Source organism: Bactrocera oleae, chromosome 2, assembly GCF_042242935.1.
Source record: "Bactrocera oleae isolate idBacOlea1 chromosome 2, idBacOlea1, whole genome shotgun sequence".
NCBI lineage: Eukaryota > Metazoa > Arthropoda > Insecta > Diptera > Tephritidae > Bactrocera > Bactrocera oleae.
Window position 1 is genome coordinate 77,022,461 of NC_091536.1, and position 19,809 is coordinate 77,042,269.

Below are 19,809 nucleotides of genomic sequence, written 5' to 3' on the forward strand. Positions count from 1 at the left end.
GCCAAGTCAACTGGTTGGACAGCCTGCTGCTGCTTGCTCACCGCATACTAGTCCATTGTTTGTATTTCTTCTTTCTGTGTTTCAAATAAATGTGTCTGCGTGTATGTGTGTGTGTTGACTTACCTATGCGGCTGACTGGCTTACTTAGCCACTTTTCTTGTTGGAGTCACGCTTGTTCTCGTTACTAGTTTCTTGCCGTTGCCTATTATTGGCGTTTGAACGTGTTATCTCGTTGTTGCTGTGCTTATTCTTGTTGTTGTTGTAGCTGTTGGCGCACTTTTTTCGTTTGCTCTCGAGGTGCATGGCCTTATTTACCCAGATTTGAAATTGGCATTTTGATTTCTTTCTTTTTTCGCAATCGTGTCGGCGTGGACGCGCGTCTGCTTGCTGTAACACATTTCTCAATTGGCTAATTTGCTGTATTAATTAAAGGTAAAAAACAAGATTTTTGCTGGAAAAAGAGTTAGCGGTGCATGATACAAGAACAGGTTTTGAATTTTAGTTTGAATTTTTTGAGTTTATGTAAAGAAAATTTTGGAAAATGTTTTTTTTTTAAAGTTTAATAATCAAATAAATGGTATATAAATAGTATATAATATATATATACATATGTTCATATACACCTCTCACAGCTGTTTCTCATAATTGCCTATACCCCGTTGCGAAAGTCTACAATTTTAATTTTTGCCCTTGTGCTGTTGCATTTACCGTGTATTCACCTAATACTCAGCTTGTTATGTAACTCATCTCTAAATCAACAATTACCGCTTGACTTACCGCAACACCAAAAAAATGAATTTCAAACACTTGCTAACAGAAATGCTAATCCGCTCGCACAATATAATTATTAGCCGATTTGTTTTCGTCCGCTCTTCCCCTATCTTTCCCCCTAACGCTGGCAATAGTATTGCTTTTCCATTTATTTGTCGAGTGTTTTCCAATAATTTGTTATTTTTTGCGTTTGACTTTTCGCATTTTGCCACTGTTTGCTGGCCAGTTTGTGCTTCTGACATTGAAAATGCGCTTTGTTTCGCCATAATTGTTTCCCATTGTAGTCATTAACTCGTTGAAATTCACGTTTGTCGGTTTTGCTATTCATTTGCAGTCGTTTGCTTGCTTTTTTCCTATTTTTAATACCCCACTTGTCTAGCGTTCGCGTAATAAATGGTGTTTTAGAGATTTAGTGGCATGCAAATTCAATGAAATCTGTGTGTCCCGCACTGTAATTGACGTTTGGACACAGTATGCCAGCTAGGAAAAATTTGTGTGACCATCATGATATTTTGTACTCGAAAAAACAAAAAATGTGTGCCTAAAATCCAAAGCATAGTAAAAAATACTAAAACTGAAAAATTATATTCAAAAACTCGTGATTGTTGTAATATATTATATAAATTTTGATCAAATATGAATTAAATGCAATTGCAGGTCTTTTCGAAAATGGGGACTTTGAGTTTAACCGTTTGTGGTTTTAATAACTATATTTTCGAACAAAAGCCCTTTCTGAAAAATGTTATTTTAGACAGTATTACTAATTTTATTACCATTATCAGTTCCATTTTTTTAAAATTGTGTTGAAACATCATAAAATAGTAAAATTTTCAAAAAAAAAACATAACAAATTTCTCATCTTCACATTACAGTTTTTTTTGATTGTTCAAAATTTGAGCTTTTAAGTAAAAACAAAAAAAAAACGTTATCTTTGGTTGCACCTTGAAGCTATAATACCCTTCACAAATGCAAAGGTTCCTTACAAGAACTTGATTCCGATTGTTCAGTTTGTATGGTAGATATACTATAGTGGTCGGATGACAAATAAGCAGCTTCTTAGTGAAAAAAGGACAGGTGCAAAATTTCAGATCGATAGCTTAAAAACTGAGAGACTAGCTCACGTTTATACAAGTACTGAGAGACGAACGGATATACGAACAGACAGACGGACATGGCTAAAACGTCTCAGCTCGTCATGCTCATCATTATATACATACATATACTATATGTTTAATAGGATCTCCGACGTTTCCTTCTGGGTGTTACAAACTTCGTGGCAAATTTAAGATACTCTGTTCAGGGTATAAAAATCAAGTTAAATATCGTTAAAATCATAAATAAAACTGAATCGCGTGCTCTAGCTGTTATACGAATATTCTTCAGAACATTTTTTAGAGTATTTTAAGCCGCTAATGCCCAACCTTAACCTCACTACAAATTGAGTATACATACTCGTAAATCAAGTAGTAGCTGTCAAAAAGACTAACTTCGAAAAAAGTATTGCCTCATTAAAAACCACACGTCTAAAAAACAGCCGTTATATGAAAAAATACTGATAGATCTATTGTAATTAGATAAATTTTATATAGCAGTTCAAGCGCGATCTCCAGCTTGAGGATCAGCCATTGAACCTATCTTTACTTAACCTTCTTAACACAACAGTGTAGCTCAAAAGTATTTCTAGAATATTTTACTCTGTTGCTACATTAACATTATATTCGGCGACGAATGCTGTCATTTAGTATAAATACGAAGCCATTTTGAATTCACTTATACTGCCAGAATTGTTTTTTTTTCACTCATCCATCGGTCTTTCGATAGCCCATTCGGCTAAGCGTAGTGCTTTCGCCGAATATTCTAAGAAGACTACTGTATGTATATCTCAAATAGTAGTGAGTTAAACGAAAGGCTTGTTTGCCCTAGAATCTACTGGCGGATAAATATTTCGCCTAATCCATGCTCCATTGAACCCTTATACAGAATTTTCTTTTTAGTCCCAATGTTGAGCGAGCACAATCATGGGTAGACTTAGCAATCGGCATAGCTGAATCTTAGTCTGAGCGTATCAAGACAACGCTTGCGTTTCGATAGAATCTGTCAAAGCTTCGTATAGGCAAAGTTTGGAATGGAAAAGCCTCTCCTGACACCAGAACACCCCTCCATCATATCTCCTCATAGCCTCTAATAGCCATATTACGTTACCTGGTTTGCGTTCAGTCTCAGGCGTTATAAAAATCCATTAACATTACGTTGAAGACCCCGAAAAGTTACAACACTGATTTGATTATGTAAAGTCAGCAGCATCACCAACAGTCAGTTAACTTCGATGACGTTGTAACATTCTTTGGCGGATCAGTGCATAATTGAAGCTTGATAAACTGGTCAAAAGCTGAGTCACGGTTAAAATATGTACAATATGCAAAGTCAACAATAACAAAAGCAAATGAAATAATGAATGGAAATACAAAAAAAAAAAAGTGAAATGGCAAATCACAGAACGCGCCCAAAAAAATTAAATATGTACAAAGGCGAAAAAGTGTTGTATATACAAGATCAAATGGTATGCCATGGAGTACGATAAAGGTGTACAAGCGACCAGCGAGCGATTTCAGGCAAGCCGAGGTAAACGCGCCGAACGAAGCTAAACTGAATTCAAATGAAATGCGGCTGAACCTGAAAACGAGTTCTCGTTGGCATTCCGCTTGAGTCACAGCCATAAAATTCGAACAACACTAACACCAACAACAACAACCACGGTGTTCTATGAAAATAATAAACATACAATAAATGAGAAAAAACAGAATTTTAACCGATAAAAGTGAGTCCAATGTGACGATCACGATATTCGCATTTATTGGTTAATCACGAAGGCGAAGTAGTAAAAATATACATACCTAGGTACATAAAATATACATAAATAGCTTTGTATAATATGCGATTAGCTAATAAGACGCTAAATAAACAATTTAAAGAGACTTAACGCTGTAGAATCAGAAGAGCAGAAAGAAACCGTATGAAGGGAGCTGTTTAGGTAGAAAATGTTAAGGCTTGGCAAAATACCGCAATGAAAAACAGTTAAATGCAAAACAATAACAAAAAAAAAAATTAAAAAAGCCAACAACAGCAAATCAAAGCTCCGAAATTTTTTTTATGCATGAGTGCGGGTCGCAACCGCAGCGTAGTCGCAGCATGGCGACAAGCCACTTTGTAATTCCCGCAAAATGGTGAAATGAAAAACCTCAAAGCTAATCAAGTTTATGAAAAAAATGCCGATAAAAAGGTGCAAAAACTCAGCGAAACCGCAAAAATAATGTAAAACAACAACAATACCAATAACACGCTGCCACAACAATGGCAACGCCGCGCACTGAATGTTGGCGAGGTCCAAAGGAATGTCAGTCAACTAAGCGGCCACACCGCAACACGCTCATATTGTTGCTTCTCCTATGCAGCAACACACATACACATATAGACATACAATAACTCTTACACATACATTCACCCGTGTGTAAACCCTTAGCCACAGACCGGTTTTGCTTTTAAGGCGGCCACTTTGGCCCAAGTTACCGGCTGCTTGATTTCAGATTCTCGCTAAGCAAGCATGTAAGCTTACATATTTGTTGTTGTTATTTATGTTTATACCTTGAACAGGGTATATTAAGTTTGCCATGAAGTTTGTAACACCCAGAAGCAAACGTCGTAGACCCTATAAAATATATATATTAATGATTAGCACGATAAGCTGAGTTGATTTAGATATGTCCGTCTGTCTGTCTATATATTATATAATATATACGATTTAGTCGATAAGTTTTCTAGATATCGATCTGAAATTTCGCACCGGTACTTTTCTCTTGAAGCAGCAGCTCATTTGTTGGAACGGCGGATATCGCACCACTATAGCATATAGCTGTCATACAAACTGAACAATCGGAATCAAATGCTTGCATGAAAAACTTTTTCATTTGACAAATTATCTTAACGAAATTTGACATGGTTCATTATCTAAGGCAATGATGCAATCTCTGAAGAAATTGTTCTGATCGGATTACTATAGCATATAGCTGCCATACAAACCAGGTTCTTAAGGTAAGGAACCTTTTGCATATGTGAAGGGAATTATCGCTTTTGTGCAACCGAAGTTAACGTATTTTCTTATTTTGCTATGTTCAGTGGCGGCTTTTACATACGTTGCATTGTGGTTTCATCGCGGAAATACTTTTGGCCAACCACAATTGCATTTTTAAACAATTGATTAACAAGTACTTGAAGTGTACCTATATAGATATATATTATATATATGTATGCGTGTGTGTGTGGTCATCATTTATGAAATTCGATAAATTCACTCGTTAATCAAATAGAAAATGTATATTCCCTTGAGTTCTTGCATAGCGCGCATATTCCGCTTCAATACTTGCCAGGGGTTTATGTGAGAAATTTGCCTTCGGAAATCGGATGCATAAATAAATAAATGTGCACCAAATAAGAAAAGTATTAATTAGGGATCAGCTACTTGACATAACTTTATTCAGATTTTTCCTTCGATGTGCTGAAAAAATATATAAAGTTGGTCCTCTATGTAAGAGTGTATCGTCGAATAAGCTTAAGGTCTCTCTTAAAAGCTTATACGAAGTACTTCAAGCAGCTAGATGCCACAATAATATAATAATAAATTGGATTAATTTTAAAGGCTAACTACATAATGAAGACAAGAAATAAGAATAGTAACTATAATTAAATTTTTATTTATTTTTCATTTGAATAATTTTAAGCCATATTTTCGCATTATTTAGTAGAAATGAACTAACACGGTTTTTTATGAATAAAAAAGGATAAATATGTAATCTTAAGTTCACGAATACAATTCTGCGTATTCGCTGATTTCTTTTTCGCTGCACTATGTACTAAGCCTAGGTATTTCCACTATAATTTATTTTCAATAATTTTTTAACCTCTAAAACCGAATTGCTAAACTTGCTCGGTTTAAAACGGAAGCTTATTAAAAATATATGAAATAATTGTAGACAGTTTTAAATGCTTGTATGATTTTTTAAATTTCAACCACAGATGCATTTAGCTACATATATGTTCTGTAGTCTAGGTATCTTCACTAACTAATTGTGGGATAACGTCTAATTTCTTTATAAACAATATCTTATTTCAATTTGCCATTTATCTGCTCGCTTCTGCTCTCTTGTCAAAAATATTACATGTAAAAGCAACAACAACATCGAGTTGAATTCGTACAGTAGTGTATGCGGATACCTCATTAAAGTGGTAAAACCGCTATCTTCAATGCTCCCAAGTTTTATTTTGCATATTTTATATCAGTTTTACTATTGTGAATTTAGGATTTGAAATCAATTAAAGCCATTTATAGAAAACAAAAATAGAGGGTTACAGCAACATTTCTTAACGCGAAAAAAATAATTTCTCCACTAAGAAAAAATCATAACACAATTCCGCATGCGTCAGAAGACATGTTAGCATAGGATTACATTACAGCTGCTGTTCGTTTGTTTGAGCATCTGGTATTGTTTGTTCGATTCGCTACCTTCCATCACTTGACAGATCGAAGACAGCTAATATTGTATGCGTATATATTTTAATACTGTTCAAGATTTTCTACTATTTTCATAGTTGTAATCGGTGGAAGATAGTGAAATAAGAACTACTAAAGAAGTTCTTAATTCAGGGAGTAATCTGTCATTAGACACTCTCGCTCGTTGTAAGAATATTAATTAGGTTAATACTTTTGAAGATCTACTTAAATTTGTGGCAAAGAGAATTGTCGTAATGGATTATAGTTAATAGACTTAAGATAGATTTAAGATATCTCACTTGTTGTCATAAGTTCAAAAGTTAAGACGGCGTTCTAGTTCAGAGGCATGAATTTAAGTTAATTTTTAAAGTGCCATAAGAAAAAGGCAATTCATATTTTTAGCATCCACTTTTCTATTAGCTATTTATTAACATTACAAGAGTACAGAAAAAAAGTTAAACCTAAAAAAAAAATTTTTTTTGTACCACTTTTTTTATTTCTGGACTAGAATATCCCCTTAAACGGAGGGTATAAAATCTGTGCATCTTTTATAATGACAAATATCATTAATTTTTTGATCACTTCATCTTCAGAACAGTTCGTGAGTAAGTTTTGATCCGTGATGTTACTTTTGTGGTCGTTAGGTCGAAAAATTGACTAATTTCATTAATTTTTAGGAGGACGTTGCTCACATGCATTTCTACTGTTTATAATCTATTAATATTTAACAGTAGCACAAGTTTGATTTACTTTCTGGTGATCGGCATGATTCTAACATAAGTCTAAGTACAATTATAAAGAAAGCTTCATATTAATTACATTTTCATAAATTTGCGTTTTGTTTCAATATGTGCTTAGCCTTACTGTCTAATATGGTCGGATATACTGTCAATTAACCTAGATTTTATAGAAATCCAGTTTTTCTGTTTAAATATGGGCTAATCCTGTGATAAGCGCAAGCAATTTATATTAATAAAATCGGTTGAAGGCTTACCGGCCATTTAGGCAGCTTGAGCTCAAAACCCAATATCGTCTTCCTGACTTTTGCTTGTATGTGTGTATCACGCTAAAATAAAATATTATTATTATTATTTTAATTAAATCTCCACTCTTAATGGCACCAATGTCTACTCCGCCAAGCGAAATCATCAAATCTGATAGTGGAAAACGGAAAACTTTTCCCATTCAAATGCCACGCAAACGCCGCTGCTGATGGCGAGCATAAGTGTCAGCAATACGCTCATCAACAGCTTATAACGCCAAGATTCAGATAGCAAACTTACAAGTTTTTCGTTGAGCCACGATCAGAAACTTGCTAAAGGCAGCTGCGCAGCGGTGCCGCTTAAAGAAGTTTACTCCTCAGTGTCGCGGGCGCGCGCCAGCGAGCGGCGAGCAATTGACTATATTTTTGCGCTGAGCAAATTTACGCGCTCGTAATTTACTTTTTCAATTAACGCCAAGTGTGTTGGCCAAACGCTAAATGCTCGACAAGTGTAGGGGAAGTAGTTTGGTGGGGCGGCGGGCGAAAAGCTGGTGCTGTTATTTAGGCAACACAAAGGCGAGAGCTCGCTGACGCTTTTGGTATTTGGCGCATAATAGAGAAGTCTGTACAGAAGAAAAAATTAATTAAAAATGTTTGCACTTCACTGTGAACCAATCAGTGGCGCTCAAATTGGCAGCGCTCGCCAACATTGACGTACAAGTAGCTGGGGCTGCTGCTGCTGCTACTGTTGCTCGCAGCACGCAATTGCAGTGGCAACCACTTGACGGCGATTGGCGCAATATCGTACGTTGCAACATAATTGCAGGAAATTAGCACTGACAGGCTTTGGCTGGCATGCAGCAAACATACATACACACACGCACAGACACATTGAAAAGGAAAATGATCACAAACAAGCAGCGACGGCGTCTATGCGATTTGGTTGCCTGCAAGGGAATGCAAACAAGCTGGCAGGAAGACGCAATTGCTGTTACGAAATTGACAGCGTGCTGCCAGCAGTTGCGGCAGCAACTTAATTATGCTCTTGGTACAAATGGACAACAACAACGAAACAAACATAAGAAAATGAGCGCAAAATTCTAGTAATGACAAAAAACAGCAGTCATCCACATGATGTTGTGTTGGTCTGCTTGGCGCTCGCATTGGTCTGCTAATGAATGATGGAGGTGGAGGGCGCGGGAGGGTGTGACGTGAAATGCGACGGAAGTGCAAAGGAAATAAGCGGGTATCCTAGCTGGAGGCAATGCAGTGGCTGTAACTATTTTTTCCTATCTTGTAACTTCCGTAAATTGTCTGCGAGCACGAGCTCATTATTACTATGCATCGTGCATGTATGTAACTATATGTAATGCGGATGCTCATACGTACATATATTGTGGAGAGCAAATTTTTATTTGCTTAAATAAAATGTGCTTAAATGAAAAAAATAAATAATAATAAAATTTTTTGCTGTATGTGTATCTATTCCCATATGTATTTACTCTCATTTTAATATGTTGGAGTAGTCTCCTAGGTCGCTTGCTTGCGACCGTAAATTAAAGATGATATTTTCAGTGCTACATATATATGTATATATATATATGTATTTATATGCGTATATATATAAATCTGAATGCGATAATTTTGCTTTGCCTGCCTTACATTTGTGCCATAGACCTTTCTGCCCTTTATGTTTAGTCAAGTCGTCTTTCAAATTGTCTTTCGAAGACAGATAAGGTCTACCACTAGTTGGTACCGCATTTGCATACTCTACGAACAGATGCCTCCACGTTATCGCTGCAGTTACACGATCAAGAACTTGCTTTCAAGTTGTTCACACAAACTACTTGTCAAAATTGAATAAATTGACAGCGTGACGTAGGTTACAAAAAAATTGATAATCAATAATAGTTTCAAGCTGCCGTTGTCATGGAAATCACTTAAAATTTTCCACGAAATGATTAATATAATGGATTGATATACTTTTATTTTGATATGAAACCATGAATATAACGAATTATTCATATTCCCGACCATTGCATGTCAATTGTTTGCAAAACTATGTGATCAGCTGTTCAAACTTGATCGTCAACTTGTCACTCGACTTGAATGAGGAAATTGATATCAAGACTGCTTTCAAGTTCGTAAAGTGAGAGTGTGGTATTAGAAAGGTGTGAGTGTATTGCAACTTGAAAGCAATTTGTTGATCGTGTAACGTTCGAGTTAAATGACATATCATAGCCAGGGTAGCCGCTAAATATTTACTCAGGTACCCAAAATTTAAATTTTTATAAGAGTAAGAGAGACGAAATTGTTCACAGCTATCATCAAATTTGGTGAAGATATCTCGTCAAATAAAAAGCCTTCCATAAAAGCACTCGATTTCGATCAGTTTGTATCGCAGCTACATGCTATAGTGCTCCGAACTAATATATCTTTTCGGAAATCGTACTCTTGCTTTGAGCAACACACCATCTCAAGTTGCATGAAAATATCTCGCCAAATCAAATACTTGTAGTTTTCAATACGAGGATATGAATTCATTATACATTTTCGCCTTCCAATTTCTGTCGTCAGTCATCTTATAAGTTATCTTGAATGCTCTATTGGCTATCAACGAGTGACTCTAAAGGGAAAAGGAGTAAAATTAATAAGAAAAGAGTCTCCACAGCTGTCAGCGGCAATCGACGATAGCTCCATGCTGTTGTCGCACTAATACACATGCGCCGTCTCGAACAATTCCACCTGTCAACAGTAGCGAGCACGCGTGCCAATGACAGATGCGCCGCCAAAAGGCAATACAATCCAATCGGAAATTGTACACTCCACGCTGCCAGCGCAATCACGGACGAATGGCTACCGTTCGCTGACCAAAATAAGTTTTCGGCGCGGCACGATGCCATGGAATATTGCTTTTTTTGCCGTGCGGCAACCGCAGGAGTGGCAAAAGAAAGTCTGCGAAGCATTGAGAAACTGTCAACAACTCGTTGGCATTGAGAAAAGTAATGAAATGTGTGAAAATAAATTAAAAAGAGTGCAATAAAAGTTGGCTGAATTTCGAGGATTTTTACTAGTTGTCTATTGTGGTAGCGGAATTTTTCTACAATTGACATGAAATTTTGGAAATTTTTGACATTTTTGCTTGACAAAATTGAAAATTTTAATTAGATTTATCAAAATATAAGCTTTTTTAGGATTAATTAAGTTATTAATTTAAAATAAATTTTTTTTTTATTATTTTGGTGAAGATACCGCGTCAAATGATAGAGTTTTCCATACAACCACTTTATTCCGATTGTTCAGTTTGTACGGCAACTAAATGCTATAGTGGTTCCGACAAATGAGCAGCTTCTGACTGAGGAAAGGACAGAAAAACATATTTCAGATCGATAGCTTTAAAACTGAGGGACAAGTTTGTATATATACAGACAGACGGACAGACGGATGGACAGATGGACGGACAGACGAACATGGCTAAATCAACTCAGCTCAACATGCTGATTATTTATGTATATATCTTATAGCATCTCGGAAATTTCTTTCTGGGTTTTACAAAAACAAAGTTGGCAAACTAAATATACCCTGTTCAAGGTATAATGATCTAGATGTTGTCCGTCTGTCTATCTAAATATACGTGAGGTAGTTATTCAGTTTTAAGATATCGATCTGAAATGTTGCACACGTCCTTTTCTCCCCAAGAAGCTGTCATACAAACTGATCGATCAAACTCAAGTTCTTGTATGGTAAGTTTTTTCATTTGACGAACTATCTTCACGAAATTCGGAAAATATTTTTGCCTAAGACAACGTTAAAATCTGCGAATCAATTGTTCAGATCGGACCACTATAGCATATAGCTGCTACACAAACTGTCAAAATGCAGTGCTCTTCTGGAAACTTTTTTGTTTGTGAAGGGTAAGCTTCGATGCTAACGAAGTTTACGTTTTTTTATATAATATATTGTTGTAACAGTTTTTGTTTGCTAATTTTATTAGAATTAATTTGCCATTTCGCCAAGTGCAACAAAACGTATGATAATTAGCCTTTTATAACATGCCATCAATGCCATTTGGCCTATTGTTAATTGTGTGGCGGCGTGGGCTGGCGTTTAGCTGTCACGCGGTTGCTGTGAATTGCCGTTAATCAACTTATACACATTCACATGGCACTAAGCAAATATTTATGCAATCCCATACATACATACATACGTACATATGTGCATTTCTAGCCTAACAAGTGCAAATGTATAAATGCAGCAATTGTTCGTAACGCAAATTTAGATATTTATGCATATATACAGATGTACACGTTTTTAGTTATTCGTTAATTGCTTAAAATATACTATTTAGACCTACTATACAAGCATATGTACATACATACATACATACATGAAATGGAATATTCCATACTAAATAGTTTCAACTAAAAAATACACTCATATAGGTATACATATAAAGTATGTGTATATATTAGTAGCTATGTCACACATGTTGCACGTACTATATAGTACTTGAATATATCACTTACATCAATATATATATGCAGGTATTGTATAAATAAATGCTTCACATATTTTTCCTCCACAACCTTTTTCCCAAATTACTCACCTGCCGTTTTTTCTCCACATTAAACCCATATAAACATAGCCACATGTGCTGCTGCATTTGAGCATTTTGCGAATTGCATTGTGCAATTTAAATTGCAGTACGAGTAAATATTTCAGCGCGCAATTTTATTGATTGCCAGAATTTTCGAAATCCATGCGCCTCATGTTGCAATGTTGCACGGCGTCAAATGGCGCATTGTGTTGTCACAAAACACAAAAAAAAAATTATCGAAATAATACAAAAGCAGTGAAGAAAAAATCGAAATTGAAAATTAACTGTTGCCGCAACTGCTGAAACAACGGTGCTCATAATTTCCACATTTTTGCATAAATTTATGTCGGTTGCATTTTTTTCACACTTTTTGTTACGTGTTCGGGAAAAAAATCGACAATAAGAAACGAACAGAAAACGGCCACATGTGCAACATTCAAATGATTACATGCATATGTGCATATGTGAATATACTCGTATATATACCTATATTCAAATACGATGGTAGATTTTTAAGTCATTTACTGTTTGTACTAACTTTTTTCGAACCAGGAATTTTTTTTCAAAACTTACCAATTTAATTAGAGTTAGATCGTGGTTCAAATGGTCAAAGGAATTGTAGAGTTTTTCTTAATAGCAGTCGCCTCTCATCAAACCAGGCAAACCTTGAATATATAGGAAAAGCAGCTTGTTCAACCATCTATTTAACATTTTCTTTTTGGTTTATATATGTATGTGTATGTTCCCTAGTTTAAGATGTGTTCTAATGGACTACAATATGACACAGGTCATTGGTTTGATATTAGAATGATTGCTTAAGGCTGATAGTTGGCTAGAGCTTACATTCCTTCGTAATTATTGAACTTAAAAAGTGACTACTCTACTATAATCGTATATGTAAATCTAAGTATGGAGATATTCAGTTTTGTATTTTGGCTGAAATGCTTTTATGTCGTTCGTTTTACTACCAGAACTCTGCGCAAATATTGCTTGCAAGTGAGCACACATACTACACATATTTTCCTGGATGATCAGAGTGACCAGTTGTTTTATGAAAAAAGTATATATATATTTATTTACTATTACGACTACTATTTTAAATTCAAAATAACTGTTAATTACTACAAAAAATAGTTTATTATATTACACAACATCTCTCTGCTGGATATTTGACCAAACCATTTTTTTCCGAGTAATTGAGTCATAAGCAGGCTTGCGAAGTTTCTGATCCAAACATTTTGGGATCCGATGTTGGGATGAAAAATTGAAAATATTATGTTTTGATTTGAATGAACGCGTAAAAATAATAATCCAAAAACCAATTCTTTTTAATTCTTAATTATATGCTTGAGATAAAAATTATTCCTTTTATTTTTCAATCCGTTAGTTGGGTTTAAAAATTAAAAATAAATTTTTAAGAATTAATTAATAAAACAAGTTGTAAGTCAAATGTTAATTCCACTATTTTTTTAATGCATTATTTGCAACCCTGGTCATAAGTAAAAAGTTATTTCTCATTTTTCGAAATTAGCCACCAAAATCGAAATATTTCGAAGTTCGAAATAGTGCTTATTGAAAATAATTTTCTAAATAGTTATTAACGACGTTTTCCTCTTATTTCAATGTTGCATATTTTATAAAATGATGTCAGTTGTTGAACTTAAATTGTTTTTTTTCGAAGATAGTATATGTTATAAAAATTTGATCAAAAAATGTTACATACCATTGAAATCTAAGGAAAACGTGAATGATGTCCTAATTTTTACTCTTTTGTAACTTTCTATGACCATTAATGATGTTTTTTAATAAGAAAAGTTCGAAGGCGCATATTTCGAATACGAAGTCTAATTTTGAAAAACGAAAAAAATCATCGAATCGTAAACTAAGGAAATCGAAAACTAAGTTTCGCTGTAACCGAATATTTTATACTCTCGCAATTTGCAAATACCAAAGCCGGGGAAAATATTTTCAATTGTGAAAGGTTTACATAACATACATTTTTGGCACAAAAACATATTGTTACCAGAGACAAATGCTACCCCGTTTTCAATAAGATACTTCACATATGTATTAACCGATATGTATGGTATAAAGCCAACTTTTGAATTTTGAAAATATGTGTTAATTATACGAGGGCTATGGGAAACAACTACCCGATTTTACAAAACAGTAGTAATTTTTATTTTTTATTCAGTTTTATTTTCAACTCACAAAGTTTCGAGTGAAAGTCATACATGTGATATATTTCGATATTCCATTTCAAAATTCGGCGAAATAAAAATATGAAAAAATATTTGATATTGTTGGTCACCTTATAATCTAGTAACTACCAAACAGCATTTGCGCCAACATAGCAAATGTTGCAAACATTGTTTGACTTGCCGAAATTCACCTGTTTCTACTACTTTGACAGGCAATATCTCGACGCAAGTATTGTGCACGTACGGTTATGCATACATACATATGCACATATGTATATTTATGAATACAAAGTGCATGCGCATATCCATTTAGTACAGATGCTAAACACTTCAGACTCCACTCATGGGTATCAACTTTCGATAAGTAAACGGTAAAGCTGCCAGCAAAGCCAGTAGAGGCAAAGGCGCGAACAGACCGAGAAAAACTGAGAGTGAGAGAGAGACAGGGGAAAGAAGAAAAAATGTTGCATATCTCGAAATCTGATAAAACAGAAAACGCAAAGCAAATCATACGTGGAAATTTGTAGCTTTGCTTGTATGCTGCAGAAACTGGAAAAACTCGCTGCAGATGAAGCTGTAGAAAGGTACAAAAAAATCCAAACAGGCATATCCAATAACAAAGAAATGGAAAACTGATAAAAAGACATAAAATCACAAGATGAAAGCTTGGTAAAAAAGCAACAAAAGCTTGTAACAGGAACATGTATTTTACTACAGAAATCCCAGAGGGAATTGTAGGTATATGGAATTAGGGCTAAGGTGAGGTTTATTATGTGTGAGTAAGAGTTTAGAAAGGCTGGCATGAGGCGAAAAACTTTTGTTGTAGGAATATGCAAAATTGAAATTGCTTATATAATCAAAATAATATATATACAAATAATGTATGGATATGGTTGCACATATGTAGAAATATTGGCTGTTGCTTAACCAACCTCTCTTCTCGCACGGCTGCAAATAAATGGCGCGAAAAATTGCAAATCGTTGCATTGCAGAGTAAAATGTCAGCAGGATTTCCGCAAAGATATGAACGGACTATAATAGTAGTAATATAAAACAAAATTGATAGTAATAATAAAAATAAATGGTAATGTAAAAATATATCATTCATAATAGAAAAGCTCGCAGACAGTCGCAATACTTTTTAGGCGCTTTTCTTTCCTCGCATTCTTCTTTTATATCGAAGTGAAGTGCCAAATAAGTGTGGCCATGTGGCCAATATTTGTTGCATACAAAAATATGTGTAAATCGAAAAAAATGTTTTTGTTCAATTTTCTTGTTGACACTGCCTATAAAAAACGCCTACGTTGCCAATTGACCATAAATCAATGCGACAAAATATGTCGATTGCATTTCAGCGCGATGTGAATATGATTTATGCATCAAAAGCGATAGCAAAAAATGGTATAATGAAAAAAAGTAAAACAAGTAAGGAAGCATTAAGTTCGTTCATATTAAAAAATGTTTCGAATGAATTCCACATTCTTCATATGATGAAATTGAAATATAGATCATATACTCAATTAATTTTATAACTATATTTTACTTCCTGTCAGGGAAATTTATATTATATATATATTTTAACCGGAGAGGCTAAATTTAATATATTGAGTTGATGCGTAAAACCAGAAGTTCGCCAATTAATGATATTAGGGATATGAGATTTAGATCAAGATCTTTTATTAAGTATATGGGAGAAAGCTGTAGTACTAACGCGATTTTATCTATTTTTGCTATTACTACAATACATATTATTAACAGAAATTGCCATTTTAAGAGTCATTTCATTATGCCTCTTTCATAGAAGCCTACGTTCCTATAGGCAAAAAATTGAGACAGTCGATTGCCACTAGCCTCTTGAAGCGCAAATTTTTCACCAGCAAAATTGTTCGCCACGGACAGGAACAGATCGTAATCACTTGGTGCTGGTCTGGACTTTAAGTTGGATGCATAAGAACCTCACAACCGAGCTCCTGGAGCTTCTGGCGAGTCACCATCGATGTGAGTGGCCTGGCGTTGTCCTGATGGAACACAATTCCGCTCCTATTGGCCAAAGCTGGCCAAGTAACATCAGTTAAGCGGCACACCTAGTGTCATAGTTATATTTATTTTGAGAATATAGTAAAAGTTTTGAAGAAAAAATATAAATATTTTTCGGGTTACACGCGATCTTTGACGGCCCCAGAAAAACGGTTCTCCACTGCTGCAGTGATTCCATCCTTCTCCGTGGATTAAACCAAAAAAATTGAATGTTGGGGGCGTGGCAATGGCCCGATTTAACTCAATTTTTACTCAATATATACATAACCCTATATCTATCTTGATTAGTTTTAGGTGATAGAAACAACCGTTACCACTTTCTTTTTTTTAGCCAGCAGCAAACAAACAATCAACAAGAACTCGATTATTTTCCTGATTGCAAACAAAATGGCGCATACTTTTTGGCAACATTTGGCAACCAAAATATTTTCAGTGTTGCAACATTTTTTCAAGGAAATCTTATCTGAGTTGTGCTTTCTTTTCTACTCGGTTACCTAAAGAAGAGACAGACTTCAATAAAAATTAAATATGACTTGCTCTTTCCTATAATACAGAAAAGAAAAATAACAAATGCCAGACCTGAAATAAGTGAAGATATTTTTTATGTTTTTTTCACTTTTAAATGCTTTCTAGATCTTATTTTAGTTGCTTAACATTTATCGAGCACCATTAGACATAAACTATAAACAAAGCGCCGATAAAGTCGTCACAAATCGTTAAAATTTAAACTCTCTAATATAAATATAAATATTGCTGCAACGAAGCGGGATATAATAGGAAGTGTAGCTGTATATATGGTAGAGCCCAGGCTGGAAGAATATAGCTAAATAAAAAGAAAATTAAAGAAATAAGTATAACACCTTGTCATTTGTCACTTTTCACTTTTTGTAGTATGTAAATATAAGTGCATATGTATGTATATAATATGTAATCAGAAATGTAACACCATGCTCACAGTCTTACATCCACTTATTTAACGGTTGAGTACACAAGGCAGAAGCGTATGAATAACCCAGTCAGCATTTTTGTTGGTACATTTAAAATTTGAAACTATAGTTTTGTAAATAGATAGATACGAATTAAAAATCGTAACTAGAAATTGAGATTAAAAATATAGAAACTATAATTTTGGAAGTCATATGTTATAAGCATTAGGGTGGGCAGCTGTGTTTTATCCATAATCGATATGCGAAGAGTTCAAGGAATATGTGCAACATAAACTACGATTACAAGATCTATTGAAAGCTATAAAAATAGATATTTATGAAATTTAAAAAAATAGCAGTGTGCTTTTATTAAAAAATACTTATTTAAGGAAGAATAATTTAGACATATTTTACTTTTGACTATTTGCCTTACCCAAATACACACTATAACATAGCTGTATATTAATTTTTCCACGTCATAGTTTTTTAATACCTAAGTTTTATGACACCTTATAAAAATATTTATTTAATTTTTTATTTTTGTATTCCAGGTACGGTGCTATACTACTTACTACTGAGTATTGAGTATACATTTATAGTCATATCTGAGACTATTGATATCACGATTTTTGTTCAGAATGAGGGGATATATCATAATTGGATCGGAATTGACTCGCGAATATATATGGTAAATTCATTATTTTATCATAACTGTTTATACGTATATATTAGAACCAACCTGCCACATTATTCACTCGGAGGCCACCCTAAACAAGATTTAAGAAATAACCTTAAGGTTTCAAATAGCTTGAAGTATGAAATGGCTTAGTTTAGGATAAGTACATAGTAAATGGAAGCACAATGTATGTTAGTATATAATGGATTAAAATATAAATATGAATATGTATAGTTATACATGATAGCTGTCTGCGATTCGCGGAACCAAACAACTGGTATAAATTATTAGTATTGGTATAATCAAAATGGCGAAAAATGGAGCGCAGTTATACCACTTTGATACACTTGTATTGAATTTAAGGTGAAATTAAAAGTAAAATTTTTTCATAGTTTATACTTTTGAAAATAACATATTAAAATTTGCCATCTATATTTCAAATGGTTTTTGAGTTTGAGCTTTCTAAAGTGTAGCCGCTCAATTCAATCAGTTTTATCAACTTTATCGGATTATCTTTAAACGCGTTTTTTTTCAAAACTCGGAGATAAACAATACGAACTCTATCAAACTCAAGTATGTTCTGTACGAGTATATAGTTTTCCATACAATGATCCACCAGTTTTTTGATACAATCAAAAATCGAATTTTGCCCAAAAACGAACCAGCCCAAAAAGAAAAAGTATTTAACTTTTTTTTTTTAAATAATGCCATTTTGTCAATTTTTGATTTTTTTCAACCGAAGGTCATGGTACGGACAATATCTTCTAGTAAAGCATTTTTTTTGGTTTAATACACGGAGAAGGACGGAATCACTTCAGCAGTGGCAGATCGCGTGTAACCCGAAAAATACTTATATTATTTCTTCAAAAAATTTACTGTATTCTCAAAATATGTATAAATATGCCGTTAAAATTCCAAAAATTTTCTTTTTTTAGGCTGTGGTACGAGGTGTGCCGCTTAACTGATGTTAATTAAGCTTATAACATATGCTATAGATAGAATGGGAGTGACACTCACAATTAGCACTCAATCAGCACTTTTTTACTATCATCTGATATCACTGATTTATTTTAACACTCCACCATGTACCCAGTTTTATATAAACGTACATTAGATCTATATCCCTTCGATGGAATTGTTGCTTCACTGAAAAATTGAAGGACAGTATAATGACTGTTTTTCTAGTTTTACTAATTGCTTACTGGGTTAACAAGAATGCGGCTATATAGCTAAATATCAAAATATACATAGGCCCACCTATATAGCTATCTAGATATAGTATATTGTATGTACAAGGTGTTTGTCACTATAATTGTGATATTTGAAGTGCAAGTGTTGTCAAGTTTTCCACGCTTTGATGCAATCTTTTCTTAGCTGCAAGTACTGAACTTGATAAAAACTGCCATCTTTGCGTGTCTTTATGAATAGAGCAAAATACAAAGATGCAAAAAAGTGTAATGCGATATGCATTATGTAGTATACTGTAGATATGATCAAGCACTTACTTATAAATATACCCAAAGCAAATGAGCAAGGCCGGTTATGCACAGCACAATAGCTGGAGCTGAAAAAAAAAATAACGGCATTTTACTGAGAAAACGTTTAACATAATATTCCACTTTTGCATGCGATTTTGTAAAATATGTGACATTATAATGCGGAGCTCACACAATACAACTTTGTAGTATTAGTATTCGGAAAATGCTGGAGAAGAAAAGTAAACACAAAAAATCGATGGCTGAGTTTTGTTTGTACCGGGTTCATGATTTATTATAAGTTCAAATATTTGTACTATTTTATACTTCATTCAATATTCAATAAGTACAAACCGACTCCAAAGTATGAAGGTACCTAGAAGTAGTCACTGTGTTGTTATATTTAGGCAGGTTTTACTGTACTACATGTGTTTACGCCTCCCTTAATGGGAAACATAACTTGTGCATATTATTAAAATTTGCATTTTGATTACTTTGTATTTGTCTACTACAGGTGATTCCCACTCATTAGTTTTGTTGTAAAAAAACACTAAACTCTTCTTCAAAAATTTATGCAAATTTTTCTACACGAAACTAAC

At 34.1% G+C, this 19,809-nt stretch overlaps 1 protein-coding gene across 5 annotated transcripts in view; it reads left to right on the plus strand.

The window, feature by feature from the left end:
• kmr (kramer) overlaps positions 1-19,809 on the plus strand; it is a 205,636-nt gene that overhangs the window by 13,589 nt on the left and 172,238 nt on the right. For 3 of the 5 annotated variants that reach the window (XM_070105721.1, XM_070105720.1, XM_070105723.1), the window contains exon 2: positions 17,611-17,747. The exons of the other annotated variants lie outside the window; for them this stretch is intronic. The gene's annotated coding sequence lies outside the window, so the exon portion shown is untranslated. The remainder of the gene's footprint in view (positions 1-17,610; positions 17,748-19,809) is intronic. 5 annotated transcript variants of the gene reach the window in all.